This window comes from Tamandua tetradactyla, chromosome 2 (genome assembly GCF_023851605.1).
Source record: "Tamandua tetradactyla isolate mTamTet1 chromosome 2, mTamTet1.pri, whole genome shotgun sequence".
NCBI classification, from domain to species: Eukaryota; Metazoa; Chordata; class Mammalia; order Pilosa; family Myrmecophagidae; genus Tamandua; species Tamandua tetradactyla.
In genome coordinates this window covers 113,823,032-113,842,284 of record NC_135328.1, presented here as the reverse complement: position 1 = coordinate 113,842,284, position 19,253 = coordinate 113,823,032, and the positions used below count along the sequence as shown (strand labels likewise).

The 19,253-nt window shown below is 38.0% G+C and overlaps 1 long non-coding RNA gene across 1 annotated transcript; it reads left to right on the top strand.

The window, feature by feature from the left end:
* The first annotated feature begins 6,309 nt into the window (after nucleotides 1-6,309).
* On the top strand, nucleotides 6,310-13,319 carry LOC143661547 (uncharacterized). Its single transcript, XR_013164683.1, has 4 exons — nucleotides 6,310-6,422; nucleotides 10,182-10,339; nucleotides 11,386-11,477; nucleotides 13,192-13,319. It is a non-coding gene; the product is annotated as an uncharacterized LOC143661547 (long non-coding RNA).
* The last annotated feature ends 5,934 nt before the right edge of the window (nucleotides 13,320-19,253 follow it).

Below are 19,253 nucleotides of genomic sequence, written 5' to 3'. Positions count from 1 at the left end.
AGCTCAATGGCTACATTCTATAATTTTCAGCACAAGGTACCTCTTGTGCCTAAGCAATAGGGTTGCTTTTTATGAGATGAGACATATTGACTTTTTAAAAGATGTTTTGTATTGTGAAATATGTATACACAAAGGAAAAAATAGAAAAAGCAATAATTTTCAAACTACACTTCAACAAGTAGTTACAGAACAGATTTCAGAGTTAGTTATGGGTTGCCATTTCACTATTTCAGATTTTCCCTTCTAACTGCTCCAAAACACTAGAAAATGGGCTAGAAAAAATATCAATACAGTGATTCAGCAGTCATGCTCATTTTTAAATCCTATTTTCTCTGTTAAAACTCTTTCTTCTCATTTGGTCCTTCTCCCTATCTATAGGGAACTTTGGGCAATGCCCATACTGACTTTTTCATGTTGAGAAGGTGTATTGACACAAAAGATAGGGGGAATGTAATTGATAGTCTTGGAGAGGCTGGTACCTCTAGGTTTCAGGATTAATCCAGCCTAGGAACCCTCTGGAAAGTATAGGTTCCAGGAAAACAAACTTAGTGCATGAAACTTTTATAGAGTCTCAGTTTGAGCTCTAGGTGTTCTTAAGAGTTTAAAGAGTGATGTTGGTTTGGGTTAAGAGAACCATGGCAATTAGCACTATTTAACCAAAGCTTGCATAAGAGTAGCCTCCAGAATAGCCTCTTGATTCCAATTGATCTCTCTTAGCCACTGATGCCTTATTTTATTACACTTCTTTTCCCCCTTTTGGTCAGGAAAGTGTTATCGATTCCATGGTGCCAAGGCCAGACTAATCCCTGGGAGTTATGCCCCACATTGTCAGGGACACTTTCACACCAGAATGTCATGTTCTACTCAAGGGAGGGGGTAATGATTTTCCTTGCAGAATTGGGCTTACAGAGAGAGAGAGAGAGGCCACATTTGAGCAACAAAAGAGGATTTCTGGAAGCAACTCTTAGGTCTCTATAGATAGTCTCAGCTTCTCCACCTTAGAAATAAGTTTCATAAGGGCAAGTCTTAAAATTAAGGGTTTGTCCCATTTTCTTGGGAGTCCCCAGTGGTTGAGATGGTACCCAGGGTTTCTCAGATGGGAAAGTTTAATAGCGCCACGTATTTTTTTCCCCCTTAGACTCTCAAGGGACTCTATCAGTACTTTCTTATTATCAGCCCATCATAATTTGAGATATCCAGGTATTACATTAAACTATATAGAATTACAAGTTCTCATTCCCGTTCTGGACACCAGGAATTTGGGCTGTTTAAATGAGCTATACAGACAGGTTGATTTAGATTGTGTGTTACAGAAAATTTAGATTCTAGACATAGTAAATTTCTCTGCCTTTGGTCTCATATTGTAAGTGAAGATCTAGAGGATATACTCTATCATCTTTTACCCTATATTCTGATTTAACTTAGTCATCCCAGCCAGATTAACTTTGTTTTTATCTCGAATTGAGGTCTGATTTCTTTTTTGGTTACTTTAACTGTTATTGTATATAGCTATGCTAACTTTCAGGGCTGCACCACTCCATTTCTAGGTCATGAGTGTCACAGAGTTACTCAAAGTTCCAGGGAAATACCAGCTGATAAATATATATAACCTGTATACATATAAACTGTATCACAGTTTGCCATTCTGCTTCTGGGTCATTGTACTCTTCAGCTCCCTCCATCTATTGGGCATCATGGATAATGTTCAAAACAAACAAACCATGTTTTATAGTATCCTTACTTGGTTGTACAATCAACAGCACTCTTAATTTTAGACAATTTTCATTGGTTCCTGGATATAAAGAACTGACAGCCTCACCAAATAGCAAATCAAAACTACTCCTTATTACTTGTCCCCCCCCTCCACCAATTACTTCCCTTGGTAGTGCTGTGGTACTGTTGCTATCTTCCTGTTAATATTGGCCACAGCATGCAAATTTAATTTTCCTACTATTGACTCTGTTTCATGTCAAACCTTTGAAATAGTTTATGTAAGAGCTGTTTATAATTGTAGACTCTGATATTACCTTCACCAGTCATAATAATGAAATCATACAGTACTTGTCCTTTGTGCCTGGTTTATTTCATTCAGCATTATGTCCTCAAGGGTCATCTATGTTTTCATAAGCATTGGCACCTCATTTCATCTTACTGTTGCATAATATTCCATTGTATGTATATACCACATTTTTTTTATCCATTGGTCTGCTGATGGGCATTGTCATTGTTTCCACCTTTTGGCAATTGTGAATAGTGTCACTTTGAACATCACTGTGCAAATGTATCTCATAACACTGCTTTCAGCTCTTCTGGGTATATAACAAGTATTGGTATTGCTGGGTCATAGGCCAATTCAGTGTTCAGTTTGCTGAGGAATTACCAGTGGATGCACCATTGTACATCCCTAGCAACAATGAATGTGTTCCAGTTTCTCTGCATCTCTCCAACATCAGTAGTTCTCTTTTTGTCTAATAGCAGCCATTCTTATAGGTGTGAGGTGATATCTCATTGTCGTCTTGATTTGCATTTCCCTTATAGCCAATGAAAATGAGCATCTCTTCAGGTGCTTTCTAGCTATTCCCAGGAGGGTGACTGTTCTTAGTGCCTGGGGGGGGGGGGGGGGGGGGGGAGGATGGCTTTTCACCATGGACAGCTAGGCACACCTCTGGGCTCCCCCACAGGTGCTGCCGACTTGGAAGTGGCATTGGGCAGGTTCCCTCAGCCAGCAGCTGAGGCAGGCTGGAGCGGAGGATGGACGGTTCCCTTGGACCTACATTTCTTTACATGCCACCACGCACTCCTTGTGGGGGTCATGGCTGATCAGACCCACCCTACTCTCCCTGTCCCAATATCCCTGCTCTCTCCTCTTAATGAAATATCAAAGACCTTCTTTGATCACTCACCCCCCAGGACTGCAGTCCCGGTTATATTATTCTTATCCTCTGTTTTGTTCTATGGAGCAGAGGTGAATCCAGCCTTCCCTACTTCACCATCTTCCAGGAAGTCAACACATGGACTTCTTCAGGCCACCAGGTGCAACTGAGAAAATGACTGCCCTGGGTGGGTGAAGCCACTCCTCCCCACAATACTCCATGTTCTTTTTCAGAGATGGCTGTACCTTCTATCCCATTGGCCTTTTGGTGAACCACTGGAGGAAGCACTTACCAACTCCTGCCCCACAGCATCTCTTTTCTTACCTATGAACAAACTAAAATGAAAAATGCCTTCCCAGCCAGCACGATTCTCCAAGAGCCTCTTTCTCCAAGAGAACATCTGCTGTCTGACTGAAGCTGTAATGGGGAGCTGATGTCACTCTGAGGCTATCAGCTAGGACTGTGGACGGACCTTTGGTAACACACTCGGTCTTCTGAAAAGGATAAGGCTGTTAACCTAAAGTTCAGGGTGAAGTGGTTGCTATTTCTATAGGTAGCTACCAAGAATACTCAAAGTCTTAGACCACTTTCTTCCAAACACATATACACACAGAAGCCATCGATAAAAAAAAAAGAAAAGAAAAGAGGAGCATAGCTGAAGGACTCTATAATCTCTCCTTTTTGAAGCTATAGATAAAATCAATACCTTGTTTTCTAACGTAGTGAAGATCACCAGGCAAAAATGGGGATTAAAGGGAAAATATCATATTGGTGTTGGTTGTATGCTTTATTATTTGAAAAATAAGTCTTTGAGATGACCATACATGTTGATACCAAGACATTGGGATCATTGGGGGGAGCAATTAGATACGGGTTTCTTGAGAAAAGAAAAGAAATAAGCAAATCATTCTTTTTTTAACATTACTTTTTTTTCTGATTCTAAGGGCTCACTGAATAAGTCATGCCTATGGTTTGTGCAAATTGAAGTTAGTCTCATTGAATTGAAACTTATATAATTGTCTTATGTATTTCTGATGCACCCAAGTCCTAGTGTTGCCAAGAAATAATAAGTAAATAAATTACATTAAAATGGGAAATATGTCTGGTATATATAAGATATTTAAAATACATATATTCTAAAATGATAATTACTACTATAGCTTGAATATAGTAGTAATTATCATTTTAGAATATTTTAACCATATTAATTGCATGCATTTACAGACTGCTTTGAATGTGTTGCTAGATATTTTTGGCACAAGACACTTGAGGTGACTGAGTTTGAGCTTGGCATGGCAAGTTGTAAACATTATACCTAAAAGCATGAGAAAATAAAGAAAAATCTACTTAATGTAGATTTGATTGTTGTACAAGATGGAGAAGTGAGCAAGCACCAGGAACTTGAATTTTGATTTCAGGTAAAACCAAGATTTTACATTGTAGCCACTTGTTCAAGGGTGATTTCATTCCATTCAAGTTGTTTCCATTTTCCAGAAGAGCTATTTGATTTCTGAGAAGACTCATTAGCCATTTTCTTGCCTGCTAAGTCCTATTTACTTTGAACTATTAAGTCCAATTTCCCACCAAGTGAATGGAAGTTGTTTCATAAATCTCAAAAATTGTCAAGGTTGGTTAGAAACCTAAAAGCCCACACACTTGAAGTGGAATCTAAATTTGGCAATAACATTTAATGAAGGAAGGCTGAAAAAATATCACCTGTGTTGTCTTCATGATGCAATGTGAGTGAAAGAACTAAGAGCTCTTAAAACCCACTATTCAGAGCTGGTTCAGTGATAGACTGGTCTTTTTTTTGGTACTTCATTCTTTGGTTAGTTAGTTGAGAGGAAGTAAGGAAAATTCCCTGTCACCCTCTGATCTCAACAACTACTTGCTGAAGATGACGCCTGATCTGACTGCTTTAATTTATGCCACTTCATGTTGGGGTCTAGTCAACAGAGCAATCTTTCATGAAGTCCCCTGACTGCAGGAATCCTTTGATACTCTAGGATCCAAAAACCACATTGCCTTTGCAGCAACTGCATTCGATAGTGCTCAGCTTACTCATTTTGTGCGTGAATCTTTAGTGTTAATGAATCTCCCTTTATCATCCGTTTTGTTTCCTAGGCTTGGAAAACATAATTCTCTGTCTCTCCCCCTTCATTTTTGCCTTGAAGATGAGCATGGAAGAATAACTCCCCAGCAACCTCAGTCACATCTGTTAACTCAGGGACAATGATAGAAGGGGATGTTATATGAGCTAACATTGAAAGAGAACGATGCCACTGCTTCTCTTGAAAACACTTTATGCATTCAGGGAGTGTTTGTTGAGTGCTTACTGTGGCTTGGGCCCTGTGCTATGTATCAGGAATAGAGCAGTGAGGAAGAGAGACAAGGTTCTTGCTTAAAGGGAGATTCAAAAAGAGAATCTGGGCATGGGATAAGGATCAATAGAGGAAAAGAAGGAAATGAGTAAATTGACAAAATAATTTCAGAGAGTAATAAGTGCTTAAATTTACCTGAATAGTTATATAAAATATTTAGTCTGAAAAGACTTCATATTGTGTGATTCCAATTATATAACATTATGGTGAAGGAAAAGCACTAGTGACAGTAAAAAGATTAGTGTTTCTCATGAATTGGGGGCTTAGTAGGGAGACAGGATGAATAGGTGGAACTTAGTACATTTTTAGGAAAGTGAAACTATTTTTTATGATATTGTAATGGTGTATAAATTATATTATGCATTTGCCAAAATCTGTGAAATTGTATACACAAAGAGTGAACCCTAATGGAAACTATGGACTTAATCTACTAATAATCTATCAATATGGTCCATCACTAGTCACTTGCCGTACTAATGCAAGATGTTAATAATAGGGAACCTCTGTGTCATGTGTTGGGGGAGGAGGGCGGTGGTTATATGGAAACTGTTCATTTTCTCTGCGATTTTCCTGTAAACCTAAAACTGTGGCAAAAAGAAAGTTTATTATTCGAAAAAAATATGCATTGTGGAGCATATTGCTTCTGGGTAGGCTTTTTGTTTCCTACTGCAATAACTAGAAAGAAATGGATATGTTTTTAAATCATTTTTAAGACATTGTAGAGTTATGGAAGCATAGAGGAATATATATGAACTAAAATCCCCAAGGGAAAACAGCCCTTCTTTGATGATCTGAGATTTTCAGGCCTAGGGGCATTTGTTGAGTTTGTACACAGGCTGATGATTAGGTTTACCATAAACACAGAGACTCAGAGAGAAACTAGCAGATATTTTAGTGTGGACTAACACGATGGACTAGAATCTGGTAGATCCTTATCCATGTGGCTTATTTTCCCCATGGAAATTTGCTTAGTTCTTGGGCATGATGTGATGCTGGGTACAAGGCTAAATCGGCAGGGTAAAATATCCCATAGTCTAATGTTCTTCTAGGTAAAGGGACCTGCAAGAAACAAAGACTGGTATCATGCTAGAAGTAGTTGAGACCAGAAGTAGAAGGAGTTTACTTGATGCTCCAGTCCTGACTCAACTCAGTTCCTCATTGGATTAAGGTAAGCAGCTCATCATTCTATTTGCCCAACAGAGGAAAAGTTGAACAAACTTCTGGGGAAAATATAATTTTCAGTCTCCGTGATAATTTCAGTCATAATTTCTGGTATAAAAATGATGAAAATGATTAGGTATACAAAAGGAAGTGAAAGATGGCTGATGATATTTAAAAAAATAACAAATAGTAAATTATTCAAATGTTGGCTATTCAGTCAAATGTTTTTAAGAAATTATTGAAAGAATGTTGAAGAAAATAGAGGAAAGTGTGGGGTAGTAGGTTAAATTGTGTTTCCCCCCAAAATAAGTTCAAGTCTTAATTTCTGGTACCTTTAAATGTGACCTTATTTGGAAATAAGATTTTTGCAGACATAATCAAGTTAAGATGATGGCACACTGGATTAATGTGTGGGCCCTAAATTCATGACTTGTGTCTTTGTAAGAGAAAGGAGAAGAATATTTGGGCACATAGACATGGAAGAGATGCACAGGGACGAAGACCATGTGACAACAGAGGTTGAGATTAGAGTGACGCAGTGACAAGCTAAGGAATGGCAAGTTTTGTGGTCACCACAGGAACCTAGGATGAGGCAAGGGGGGTGTATTAGTTAGAGTTTTCTGGAGAAACAGAATCAACAGGGAACACTCGCAAATATAAAATTTATAATAGTGTCTCACGTAACCGTGGGAATGCAGAGTCCAAAATCCGCAGGGCAAGCTGTGAAACCAACAATTCCGAGGGAGGGTCTGGATGAACTCCACAGGAGAGGCTTGCCAGGCAAAGCAGGAAGACAGCCTGTCTCTTCTGAATTCTTCTTATAAGGCTTCCAGTGATTAGATTAAGCATCACTCATTGCAGAAGACACTACCTCCCCTTGGCTGATTACAAATGGAATCAGCTGTGGATGCAGCTGACATGATCATGATTTAATTCTATGAAATGTCCTTATCACAACAGACAGGCCAGCACTTGCCCAGCCAGAAAATGGGTACCACCTCTTGGCCAAGTTGACACTTGAACCTGACCATGACAGGGGGATTCTCTCTTAAGACCTTCAGAGGGAGAACAGACCTGCCTCAAAACACCTTGACTTTGCACTTTTAACCTCTAGAATGGTGAGAGATTAAATTTCTATTGTTCAAAGCTACCCACTTTGTGGTACTGTGTTATGGCCCAGGAAAACTAATACCTGTTGAGTAAATACATAAAAAGAAGAGGAAGTTTGAAAGAGAATTGGAATCTACTAAAAAATAATCAAATGGATATTGCAAACAGAACTATATAATAGGTGAAGTTAAGAATATATTGGTTGGACAGAACAGAAGACAGGATTAGTAAACTCAAAAGCTGGCCAATAGGAATTATCCAAACTGAAATACAATGAGAAAAAAAGAAGGAAAAGAACAGAACAAAGTGTATAAGACTTGTGCCATACCACACACTAACAGAATAAAATAGGTTGCATGATTGTTTAAAGAGATGGAGAAAAATATTTGATAAAACCTATAGCTGATACCATATTCAATGGTGAAATAGTGAGCATCTTCCCCTGAGTTTGTGAACAAATACAATGGTGAAATAGTGAGCATCTTCCCCTGAGTTTGTGAACAAATACAATGTCATCAATTGCCATCTATCAAGATTAAGAAGAATCTGGTCATCTAGTTAAATATCCTTTTACTCCCACACTGCTCCATTTCTGCCTTAACTGAAAAGACACATGTATAACAAAGAGCATAATACTCTGACGGAAGAGAAATCATTTAGTAAAGAACACAAAATCTCCAAACAAGCCCTCATCTTTCACTTGGGGGGGTACTTATTGGAATATACTGTGTACTAATAGAAGAACATGCTTTGATTCTCTAAAATCAATGGTAAGAGAATTGGTTGGAGCTTGTGGCATAATTCTGGGTATGTGATGTGGATAGAAAGTTATTGAAATGGGAGTCATTCCACAAGTGAATACTTAATGAGCATGTCCTCTTCAACTCTTTTCAACTATTTCTGACCTTGGCTGAATCTTAGTTAAGATATAAAATGAAAAAAAAAAAAACAAAGAAGATTGGGTGGAGGATATTGGCATATGGGATGAAGGTGTAGATCTAGACAAAGGGGGTCCTGTATCCTAGATGACCAGTTTCATCCTTTATCCTGCTACACTTCTACCCACTACACAAGGAGGCAAGGAGGCTAGAAGATATATCCAAATAGCCCATTCTCTTTCTCCCAGATAATACTCCTAATATCCAGTAACCTAGAATTCCCTAGTCTTGAGGTTAATTTCAGATCCTTTAGGATCTAGAAGGCTTCACCTTCAAGACTGTCCATTGATATGAGTACCCAAAGGCTCAAGGGGTAGCCAAGAGCCCAGCAGTTTACCAGTAGTGTTGGCAGGTCCTTGATGTGTGACCATGGTGTGCTGGTTTGAAAAGATAATGTACCCTAGAAAAGCCATGTTTTAATCCCGATCCAATCTTATGGGAGCAGGGGTTTCTTTTAATCTCTATTCAGTACTAGAGGTTGGAAATTTGATTAGGTCATTTCCATAGAGATGGGCTCACTCAATTGTGGATATTAACCTTGGATTAGAAGGAGATGTGATTCCACCCATTCCAGGTGGGTTTGATTACTTTACTGGAATCCTTTAAAAGAGGAAGTGTTTGGAGAGAATGATGACAGAGCCACAAGAGAGCCATGTCAGAGCCACAGATCCATGACAGCACACACAGCCAGAGACCTTTGGAGATAAAGAAGGAAAACAGCCCTGGGGGAGCTTCAGGTAACAAGAAGCCCGGAAAAAAAGCTAGCAAATGTCACCACGTTCACCATGTGCCTTTCCAGTTGAGGGAGAAGCCCTGAACTTCATCAGCCTTTTTTGAGTGAAGTCCTTAATTTGGATTATTATAGACTTGCTTTAACTGGGACATTTTCAGAGCTTTAGAACAGTAAACTTGCAACTTAATAAATTCCCCCTTTTTAAAAGCCATTCCATTTCTGGTATATTACATTCTAGAATACATGGCATCTACTTATGTGTTTGCAAGGGCCCTCACTTTCTGGGTATGGACTGAGAGTAAGAAGAGAAGGGTGTGAGCTGAAGGTGGAGGATGGGGGTTGGTGCTCTCTGAGCCACCATGTTCTAGCACAGAATCCTTAGGTGTCTGAGAATTCTAAACTTGAACTTGCTCTTCCAGCTAGTTATGAAGGTATATTCTTCAAGGTAAGGAAGACATTTATTTTATTTTATTTGACAGTTTATTAGCTTGACTTACTACTTTAAAATATTTGGACATTAGTGTATGGGCTTCCGCATGTACTCTCACCCTAGGTTCCACAAATGTCACAAATTTCAGGGGCAGACCAGAGGAGTATAGGTCAAATGTTGAGAGACTGTGGTCAGATCTTTAAGAAACAGTGAAGAGGTGAGGATAGAACAGGGTTATAATTCTTGGGACATTTCTATGGATCTACAGGAGCCAGTTATTAGAAAACACATGGAACATGTCTTGGAATTTAATCTTGTTTGTGGTATGAAGGAGGAATAGAATAGAATAGAATAGAATCCAACACATTTGGTTAAAAGCTATCACATATGATGTCCCCATATATACATGAGTCTGTTTCAAAGAAGCGCCTTCTAGTTCCATTGATCTATTTGATTGACTGGTCATGAGCCCATGCCATAATGTATTAATTATGATTTTGTGATAATAGATCTTTATCATAGTAGAGTGAATCCCCTTGCTTGCTTGCTTTTCAGAATTGTCTAAGTTACTTGTGGGCTGAAAGACAAGGAGGAGTTAGCCAGGCAAAGATAAAAAAGGATTCCAAGTGCAAGAAATAACACATGCAAAATCCCGTGGACGAGAGAGGGATATTTCTTTTGAAAATTGCAGCTCTGCCACTGTCTGAGTTCAGGTAAGTGAGTTTATTCTCAGCATCTTAGTTGCCCCATCTTTCAGATGGCGGTAAGCATACCTGACTTACCTGTATCTCAAAATTTCATGAAGAAGATAAGGGTGCTGATGCGGACTGCCCAAGTAGAAGATTTCCTCTGGGTCTACTGCAGAAGTACAAACTTCTCTTGTAAGCAGTGGCCTTCTCTGTGTCCTTGGGTTGCTGTTTTTGAGGTTACCGGTGAAAACCAAGTAGCCTCAAGTAGAAGCAACTGCTGATTTACACAGGAGCTCTCCTGCTCTGATTTCTTGCTCAAATCTCTTACTTGGTAAGAGCTGAGACAGAGGCATGGGTAATGAAACAGGTTCTGCTACTCCTGGTTGTTACTTGGATTTAGTTATACTTCATTTGCATTCTGACGTCCTGGTTAGGAAAATTGAGGGCAGACAACAGCTCTGGATATGGAGATTGGAATGACTAAATGGGCTTTATATCCATTCTTATTCCAAAATATTATATAGGAGCTTGAATTGCAAATACCCAGAACATTAGAACTGAAATTCACCTTATTGAATAGACTAGACCAGTCCTTCCCTTTTCAGATAGGGAAACAGGTCAGCATTGCAGAAAAGTGGCTTTTTCTGATGCTTTTCCCTGACATTTGCTAAAATCTATACATGCTTAGGGAAAAAGTAAATCCACATTTCAGTCATGTAGAAGGAAAATTTCTCTTTTGCCTTAACTCTTCAAAGTTGTAGACAATTATGAGATTTCTTTCAATATATGACTATTTCTCCCCCATCTGATGCTGAGAAGAATGCTGGAGTGACGCTTCCCTTCTGCCACCCTAATTTCCCACCCCCTACCTATATCATGCCCTCCTTAATTTTAGTGTAATACATATTCCATATTATCTTAGGTGGAAAGGACCAGGGGATGGAAAGAAAATGTTGGGTTTTTAAAAAATTTCATTTATTTTTTCTTTAACAAGGACTTTTCTCGTGGATGTAAACAATCTTCCTGGTAGAGTAATCATTTTGGTTTGCTTAAACTCTTCCTGCTTTCAGCCTCTTCTGGAGCTTGGACAATTCAGGAGCCAGTGAGGCATGGAGAGAGGTGGTAGAAGAAGAGCCAACCAGTGATGACTTCTGTCCTGAAGGTCAGCTCACTGTTATACACCAGCTTCAGGAATTCAAGTATTTATCATTGATATGCCCATATCCCAAACTCAGTATGAAAAAATAGGACACTGTAACCTGTGGTGTGCCAGGCCTTTGGACAGCTTGCAAAAGCTGACAGATAATTTTTTAGGAAATTTGTGAGTTTGTTGATGTTATATTTGAGGATATTATATTATATGAGGATGATGATTATTTGAGGACAGATCAAAGGGAGAACATTTTAAATCAACCTACCTAGTTTATAATTATCTTTTAAGCAGATGAGGAAGTGGTTAACAAACGATCCAGGGGAGAAATTGGCCATGGTCGGGTTATTTACACTATGGAAATTGGCAGATGCTACTACTAAGCCCTATCCCAGAGCTGGTTTTTAAACATTTTCCAGTATACAACTGACAATAATCTAATTTTTTTTTTAAGTTTTGGACCAAATACTGATGGAAAAGACAACAAATTGATCTCCTTCTGTTTTAAAATAATTGCCATTTAGGAATTTTTCTTGTAGTGTTAATCCAGCTCTCTACATGTAGCAATACATCTGTTCACTGAGGTATAACTTGTTCATGGGAGCACTTTAAAAAAAAACGTTTTATTCTGAAATAAGTATGGACTCACAGGGAGTTAAAAACAATAATATATAGAGTCCTGTGTACATTTTACCCACTTTCCCTCAAATAGTGGTACCTTAGGTGCTTGCAGGACAAAACCAAAATTAGGAAATTGACATTACTACAGTGCTGTTAACTAGTCTGAAAATTCACTCATTTTTCACTAATCTTTACATGGACTCATTTATGTGTGTGTGTATATATATGTGTGTGTCTGAGTAGTTACGCGCAAATTGATCCATGCATTACTTTTTTGGGGGGAGGGCGGGGCATGGTCCAGCAATGGAACTCTTGGGTCTTCCACATGGAAGGGGAGCATTCTACCACTGAACTACCCATGCACCCAACTTTTAAAATGCAATCTTTAGACAACCCTAGGGAATTGGAACATAACTTAATTAGCTGATGCCTTCAGAACTTTGCACTCAGCAGACCTGATAATACCAAGTTAAAAATCATAGAAGAATAAAGAAGAAAACCGTGTTTTTGTCTAAATAACCTGAACTTTCTGGGTGGATAGTCCTCAGAGTACCAGGTAATGGTGTCATTTATTGAAGTCTGACTTCTTAGGGTTGGCCTGAAATATTCCTAAAGGAATGTAATACATTTATTTCAGCTAAAGAAATACAGACACCTCTGTAGGTGATTACATAAAAATCAAGTTAAACAGTCAATATACAGCATGAAAATAATGTAAAATTGTTGTTTTATGATATAATCATTTAAGAATCAGATACTCTAATTTAGAGAGGCAAAGTATGATGGGTTAAAATGTTTGAAAACTTTTTTGTTAATATTTGATTTTTAACTGATAATATAAATAATAAGTAAATTCATCACTATCTGAATCCTGAAAGAAAAGTTCAATATTGTTAATCTAACAATGTAACTATATTTTTACATCTAGTCTTTGTATTCCAGAGGTATAGTTATTCAAATATAAGAATGTGTTTATGTGGGAATGTGTTTATTTAATTACAATGCATTCTGTTCCCAATTATCTGCTGGCACATAAACTAGAGCATATCTTGTTTTCAAAGTATTTACATTGCTACTTAATCTGCTTTATTTCTGTCTTTTCTAGATATGAGAATGATGATTATTTGAGGACGGATCAAAGGGAGAACCTTTTAAATCAACCTACCTAGTTTATAATTATCTTTTAAACGGATGAGGAAGTGGTTAACAAACGATCCAGGGGCGAAGCCAAATTTGTTTAAGGTTAGTGCTTTGGATTAATCATGCCTTGTTCTCTGAGCAGTGAGTTGGGAAAAGAAATTGGAAATTGCATCTGTTTCTAGAGTTCTCCTTGAGCATTTTTAGCACACATTCACTATTGAGTTGTACTATTCAGTTCAAATAAAATTCAGTTCAAATGAAATTCAAATTAAAATAAAAAGCAAAGTAATCATATATTTAATATAAATTGTTCTGATGATGCACTCTTCTGGGTTACACATGCCAATACTCCCCTTTGTTAAAATGTATAACTTTGACTTGATTGAAATGATAAACACTTCATGAATACTTATTGGCCGATTTTAATCTTATACTACTCAAACACATTGATTAAACATTATTTCATTACCGCATCTTTTCCCAGTGTAGCTTTTGAAGTCTAGTTGTGATAATTGGGATTATATTATTAATCTGCTTTGCTTTCATTTTTATAATGCATAATGAGAAATTTATTTTCCACACTTCTCAGTGTGCTTCCAAAATTATACAAATGAATTTCCAATATCTTTTATGGAAATTAAATGCATCCAGCTTTTTATATATTTGTGTCCACTGATATCGACATTTTAGAAATGTGAAAATTAAATGAAGCACAGCACTGGCCCTTCAAGAAGAGTTTTATATTTACATTGCTCATACATCACCATACGTAGATGATCTCTTTGGAAACTGTAAATTATATTTCACATGAAAAAAATATTGCTTGGTAAGTAATGGAAACCAATCAAAGTGCAGTTATAGGAAGCAGTGCTGTAATAAATTAAAATGACAGGTTTCTAAGTTGCTTTGTTCAAAACATTAAAATCATCCATGATTTTTAGAATTGACAGTGTTACTGTAGCACCCAGTTTTTAAAGATCATTTTGAAGCATGAGTTATTTGTCAGGTGTGATTTATTTAAGACAATAAACTTAGATTATTGAGTTGAACAAATAACTGTTTGGATGTCTGCCAAGCATTTAGAGAGAATGACTGAACGTAATGAGACTGGATCACTCAGAGGGATGAATAATCAAAAGTCGTGGGATGAAATTAACATTGTTCAAAAGATATATCTCTTCCTTCTCTCTTCTGTGAATACTGAGCAATAGAGAAGTGAAAAGCATTGTGGGAAGTAGTGTCTTTGCATTCCAAAATAATAGCAGTAAATATACCTTATATTTGCATAATACATTCTAACTCACATATGCATTATCTCATATTCCATTAGAACCACACTTTGAAGTAGCTACGATTACAACCTTGAGGATGAGAAAACTAAGATTTCAATAAGTTACATGATTCACTCAAGGTTGCATAAACAGTAAAGGGCAGAGTCAAAATTTGAATCCAGCTCTATTTCCTGATGAGGTAACAGGATTGAGAGGAAAAACAAAGATATGAAACCAGTAATCTGCCACGTACTAGCTTTATTCAATAGATTACTTAAAGGAATATAATATTTCTGACCTTCAATACCCTCATGTGTAAAGTTTGAATAATAATATCTACTTTCTTGGTCCACTGGGGATGTTCCATGTGTTAGTCTAAGAAGACAGAAATCAAGACCATTGGTTTTAGAAGCCAACTTCCTGGTGTCCAATTCCAGCTTCAATGCTTAGTAGCTGTCTGATCCTGGGAAATCCCGTAAACTCTTTGGCTCTTGTTTTCTGCATCTACAGAGTAATACCTTTATCATAGAGTTGTTGGGATTGTGAGCTTAGGCATGGGAAGTGGTGATCAGTTACCTTGCACATAGTAAGTAAAGCTCCCACTGCCATTAACGTGAGAGTCATCTGTGAACTAGGAGACCTCGAACCTCCTGGACTTGGGAATGTGGCTTCTGTCCCCTGGCTCCACAGCCTATGGAAGCTCAGAGTGCCCCCTTCCAATATTTCAACTTGTTTCCAAAGTTCCTCAGGCCCTCAAGATTTTCTTAGCATCTCTCAGTTCCTTTCACATTAAGAGTTGCTGTCCCGTGGCACTCTGTCACTATGCTTTTCTTCTGCATTTCACAAAATACCCAAACACACAGATCTTACTGCCAACTTTCAGGGTTAGTAAAAAGGGTCATATGCATATCATGAAACATGTTTCCTTCTTCCTCTCTCCTTTCTCTTATTTTTCTTTCCTTCCCTAGAGTACTCCTCAAACATCAAATACTTCTGTGTCCCCGCCACCCCTTTATGAACAGCCATTGTGTTCACCCCAGGTTTTTGCCTCAGTCTTGCTTTGCTAACCCCTGAATATGTTCATGAGTATACAAAGCCTCTACTCAACAAGACCCATCCTTTTTTGTGGCTGGGCCTGAGAAGTGTGCCAGCTGCTCACTTAGTCTGAAGAGATCATCAAAAAAACTCTTTATACGCAAAATAAAAATTTTGGATACAATTAAGGAGACAAATGTCTAACTTGGCATTAGCTGAGATCTGGTTTGTGAAGGTGTTTACCATACCCTAGATATGGAAGTAAGGAAACAAGATGAGGAACAGCTTCATGTCTGCTTCAGGGACAGGCCTGGGGTGATTCAGGAAGATGCATCTCAATGTGGACTTACAGTAGTTTCTGATGTTCTCATACATGAGCGTGTAGGCAGGCCTGGCTTCATGGGTGTGCAACCTGTGCAACTGTGCAGGGCCCTGCACACAGAAGGGCCCAGGCTAGGTTTAGCTAGGGTCTGCTGCCACTCTCTTGAAACCTTAATAATTTTTGAATAATGGGCCCATCAATTTCATTTTGCACAAGGCCCTGAAAATTATATAGCTAGTCTTGAATCCAGGTATGACCCAAATACTTGTACTTTATTATTATTGAATAGTGTTTATAACAGCATATTAAAACAAAAATACTTCTAAATTACTAAGAATTGGTTTTATGTGATTGGAGTTGATAGTAGGAAGAAGCCCTGTTTACTCACTGGAGTTTAGCTCTTCTTTGCTGTTAGGACAAAGCCCTTTTATCATAAACATTTCCTTTAGCTGGTTGGAGAGATTTGGCCAGGAGCATTATTTTTTATTTTCCAACTGCCTTATTGGTTTTTACAAGATAGTTAACTTGTAGACCATGTGACTTTGGCGGCTAGTAGAAAGCTAAAAAGTGTTTGCTTGGTGTGTTTGGTGCAAAAGAATAGGACTTAAGACACAATGCTTGACCTACAGAAGAATCCAGTAGCAGATATGTGATTAGAGTTTGTTTCTGAAGTTAATGAAGGAAACTTATGAGAAGCCTCAAACAGTTAAGGTGTTTTCTTGCTGAGTAGAAGAACCTTACATCATCCAGATTTTCAGTCAGTGCTTGAATTATAACTACTTCGATATATAGTTAGATCCAGTATACAGCATTAAGATCTCCTGTTTATTACCATTTATTGAGGAGGGGGCGGAGGGCTCAGGAAGGAAACCCGATTCTTAGGTTATCTAGTGACTAGACCTTAGTAACTCTAAAATAACCCAGAGGAAAGGATACGAAAAGTGTGGTAGAAACTTTAAACTGAGCACCTCTTTTGAGAAACTCTCTGCCTCCAAAGTGCTAGAGTCAAACTTGACCTCTTAGAACCCATAATTGTGCTTCTGCAATTATGCCTCCCATACTAAGTAAGATAGGGAAAATTCTCCAGAAAAACACACACACAAACACATACAACCTTCTGCTAATATTTAGAAAATTAAGTATTTACTTAATCAGGAAAAATTATAGGGGATAATAGTTTTTAACCTGACACTTCTTTACAAAGAGTGGAAATTATTCAAATATAAATTTCTATGCATCCCAGTGTATTAAGCAGATGACATTCAAACTGTTCTGTATCAAACTCGGATGAGATGTTCCTGAAGTTTGATCTTCTTTCTTTCTTTCCTCCAATTTTCCCCCTCCCAAGCCCACCACACACCCTTCCCCTGACTCAGGGCAGTCTCTAAAGTGCATCTGAAAATTCTGTAAGATCCCAGGCCTGATAGGAAACTATTGCTCTAAGATAGTCGTTCTTAGTTCTAATATTCAAGGTAACAGAATAATTTTAGAGGGAATATGAAATGAACATATGCCATTTGTTCATATTTAAATACAATGGAACAAAAGAAACAGGGACTCAACATGATGTCTTCAAGTTTGATCCATACTGTTGCATATATCAGAACTTCATTCTTTTCCACAGCTGAATAATATTCCATTATATGTACATACCAAATTTTATTCATGACATAAGGCAGACACAAAAGGACAAATATGGTATGATCTCACTGGTGTGAAATACTTAGAGTAAGTAAATTCATCGAGTCATGGATAGATTACCAGAGACTGGGTGGATGTTGGAAATGGGGAGTAAATTCTTAAATTGTACAGAATTGCTATTTAGGATGATGGCAAAGTTTTGGTAATAGATGTTGGTGACAGTAACACAACCTTGTAAGTATAGTTAATAGCATCAAATTATATGTTTGAAAGTGGTTAAAAGGGAAATTATAGGTTGTTTATATGTTACTGGAATAAAATTAAGAAAAAAAAAAACAAACCAAAAACATAGGTGTTTCAGTTTGCTAGAGCTGCTGAAATACAATATATCAGAAATGGGTTGACTTTTTCAATGGGGATTTATTAGGTTACCAATTTTCAGTCTGTTTTGGTTTGCTGAAGCTGCCAGAATGCCATATACTAGAAATGGACTGGCTTTTTAAAATGGGGATTTAAGTTATAATTTACAGTTCTTAGGCTGTGAAAGTGTCCAAATTAAGGCATCAGGAGGAAGATACCTTGACTCTGAAGACAGTCTATGCCATCTGGGCTTCCTCTGTTACATGGGAAGGCACATGGCGATGTCTGCCAGTCCCTTCCTCCTGGGTTCCATTGCTCTCAGCCTCAGTTTCCAGTGGCTTTCTCTTTGAGCTTCTGTGGGTCCTTCCTTCTTCTCTGGAGACACTTCTCTAAGCTCTCTGTGTTCTGTGGTCTCCTCTCAGCATCTCCAGGGCGTCTCTCTCCCTCTATGTCCTTTACTTGGTTTCATCTCTCTCTCTTGGCTCTGTATTGGCTCTCTCCAAAATGTCTCTGGGCATTTATTTTCTCTCTCTAAATGTCTCTGGGCTCCCTTGGCTTTCATTGTCTATTTATCCTCTCACCAAGGACTTTAGTAAAACAGACTAAGACCTATCTTGAGTTGGGTGGGTCACATTTTCATGGAAACAACCTAATCAAAAGGTACCACCCATAAAAGGTCTACACCCACAAGAATGGATCAGAAGAACATGGCTGTTCTGGGGTACATAGCAGTTTCAAATCAGCACAAGTTATAAGGCCATGAAAAGGTCCAAATTAGGCCATCAAGAGGAAGGTACCTTCTCTGGGGAAAGGCTGCTGGCATCCCAGTTTCTCTGTCACCTGAGAAGACACATGGTAATGTCTGTTGGAAATGTCTTTGGGCTTCTGTGGGTCCTTGTTTGTTTCTCCCGGTGTGTTTCTGTCTCTGAGTTCTCTCCAAAATGTCTCTGCATTTTATCCTCTCAAAAAGGTGTCCAGAAAAGGGTCTAAGACCCACCTTGAGTGGGCTGGGTCACGTCTTGTAGAAACAATCTAAGCAAAAGGTCCCACCCACGATAGGTCTGCATCTACAGGGATGAATAAAAAACAGACTTTTCTGGGTACAATAATAGATTCAAACCAGCACAACAGGACTCTACAACACAAATAGCAAACCCTAATGTAAACCATGGAGTATATCTAATAATACACTTAAAATCATACTCCTTCATCAAGTGTAACAATACAAGTGTACTAATACAAGGTGTTAATCATAGGGGATTATATTTTCTGCATGATTTTCCTGTTAACTTGCACCTTTTCTAATAAAAAATGAAAAGGGACTATGGAAGCATATGTGCATTTTAAAATGTACAATGTAATGGAAATGGAAATAAATTAGATTCTGTACAGTAGAGC